The sequence below is a fragment of the Dipodomys spectabilis genome, unplaced genomic scaffold (genome assembly GCF_019054845.1).
Source record: "Dipodomys spectabilis isolate Male_0828 unplaced genomic scaffold, ASM1905484v1 ptg000658l, whole genome shotgun sequence".
In the NCBI taxonomy this organism is placed as follows: domain Eukaryota; kingdom Metazoa; phylum Chordata; class Mammalia; order Rodentia; family Heteromyidae; genus Dipodomys; species Dipodomys spectabilis.
Genome location: NW_024871335.1, coordinates 26,240 through 28,799, shown reverse-complemented (window position 1 = coordinate 28,799; position 2,560 = coordinate 26,240). Strand labels below are relative to the sequence as shown.

At 37.9% G+C, this 2,560-nt stretch overlaps 1 pseudogene; it reads right to left on the bottom strand.

Moving 5' to 3' along the window:
* Positions 1 to 1,843: 1,843 nt before the first annotated feature.
* On the bottom strand, positions 1,844 to 1,942 carry LOC122101418 (annotated as a pseudogene).
* Between the last annotated feature and the right edge of the window lie 618 nt (positions 1,943 to 2,560).

Below are 2,560 nucleotides of genomic sequence, written 5' to 3'. Positions count from 1 at the left end.
GACTAGAAAAAATAGAAAAGTAAAAATTAAAAATATTATGTAGACTCAAAAACGAAATATTGAGAGAAGAACATGCATATAATGCAGAAGGGGAGGGATATAAAGAGATGTGAAAAATTTAAAAACAAAAATACTTAAAATATTATATAGGTATAAAGAGGTAGTACTGCTATCAAGGAATTTAAGTCTAAGAGGTTTTGAACTGAGTAATAAATTTGTGGATTAAGTGTGTACACAATGGAGGATAAGGTCTAATAATCGACTATGGGTATATCTGAGGATGTATAGAAAAACAAGTCACATAAAAAAGAACGAAAGAGAAAAAAAGGTGAAAAGGATAAGAAAGAAAGAATAAAAGATCAGAAGTTCAATAGAGCAAAACAAAACACAAAAAAAAATTTTAAAGAAGAAAAAAGAAAGAAAAACGCACACACAAATATACCCCTAAAATAAAAAGTATAAGAGGGAAAAAAAGTTACTAGGAAACATTTTTTTTCAAAAAAGGTAAAAATTAAAAAGTTTTAGAAATTTTTTTATAAAATGTACAAAAAAAAAGAAAAAAATATTTTGATTGTTTGGGGAGTGGTGGGAAAAATCCTGTATCTCCCATGTGTCTGTAACCAGCCTCTTGTTGGAGTCTCTGATCTGCTTGTGGTGTTTGATTTTCCTGTGGCTTGGTTGGTTTCTTAAGTCAGTTTGTTTTAACAGGCCAAAAAATGCTGCTTTACCCAGGATTTTGTGATCCTCCTCTCAGGTTAGTTCAATGGGAGGGGGATCTGCTTTGATTATCACAAAAGAGGGAGATGGCTTTTTCCTCGTTTGGAGAAGCTCTGATGAGGCTAGGTTCTGGGTAGAGTTGAGACTTTTCAGCAAACATTAGCTTTTCCCGGGGGCTAGCTTGTTAGAAACTCATGAGCCCAGGCTGGAGCCACTCTCTGGGTTTATATTTACTGAATTTCAATTGATTGGCAAGGCTGCTTAAGGGAGGGGCAGCCTCTGGCTCTGATTACCCAGTGAAGAAAGCCATTCCTAGGGCTTGCGCCTGAGCTGGGTGACATTTCTCTGGGTGAAGCTGAGTCTGGGAGGTCAATTTAGGTTCTTGTGACCTGCTAAATGACTCGAGTTTTCTTCCAAGGCCTTGGTTGGAGCTAGCAGCTTTGTCAGTATCCAAGATGGAGATGTCCAGATCTGGGGGGGAGGGGTGGCCTTCTCTCCTCTGCTCCCTGAGAAGGAGTGAGGACGTTAGGCTTCTACTTTCGCCGAGTCTTGGTTCCTGGGTCGTCTCTGGTCTGTGAACTGCAGGATGAAGATGTCTGCTCCTTGTCAGTTCTTGCTGGTGTTGAGTAGAATCTGCTCACCCACCGCATCTGGCTCCTTTGTCCTGGACTCTCTGTGTTACAGGATGGTGACTATGGCCGCCGCTGCTGCCTAAGCTGCTGGCAAATGCTCAGATCTGTCTCCTTGCCTGGATTTTCCCTCTCTGGCCTAACTCTGTGTACTGTGATGACACACTTGGTGTGATTCTCTGGCTTAGGACTGTTCACTGGAACTCTAAAACTGCTTTCTATGCAAGAGCTTGTTTAACCTTCAGCTTCTCCTCCACCATCTTCCCGGAACCCTCTATGAGCATGGTTTAAATTTTATTTCTTTGGGATAAAATGACAATGTTATCTAATTTCAAGTTTTATAAAGGTTATGCTATGTAAGGGCCTTTCTAAGGTGAAGATTTAATACACTGATGTCAAACTAACCTTTAATTCTATGAATTACATGTATTGTTACACTTGTATTTTTGTAATCAACTTTTTAACAACTGTTTTTCATTTCTTGCATTTGAAGAATGAAAAATATGGAATACTTCACAAATTTTCATTCCATCCTTGGGCAAGTACCATTTTAATCTCTGTATTGTTGTAATTTGGGTAGACCTGCTGCTAAGCATGTAGTATCCTCTAAATTTAAGTAGTTATTGATGCAATGTTTATACAGGCACATATCCATGGTTGCCTATTTGTAACAAGGAACCCTTATTGTTCCTAAAAATGCTATTGATCATATCTCTCTAAATTTCTGTCTATAGTGGAAAAATTATATTGTTTGGTCGATTATTCACATTTGCAATTTTTTGTCAATGACTATTTTGTCATTTTCATTTTAAATTTGATCATATTTTGAAGCGTTTACAGCTAAGTCCAAAGGTGATGGCTTTTCAAGTACTTATTTATCAACTGAGTTATCTTTGTAGAGCTAATGGATTCAAAGTAAGCCTTGGTTAAGATCTACTTCTAAACTTCTGCAGCTTAAAATTTCCTAAATGAGGTCTCAGTGGCACAAATATCTTCCTGACCCTTACCCTTCTTCCATGTAGGAACAGACCAACCAGAATATCTTACACTGACAGCATAGATTGTCTTACTGGAACAAAACTAATCTTAGTTACAAGGGATCATAGAGAGATGAACACTTCAGACCGAACTGTTCAGAATAGAAGGTATTTTATCAAAATATAATTGTTTGGGCTGGGAAGCTGGCTCAGTGGTAGAGTGCATGCCTTGCATAC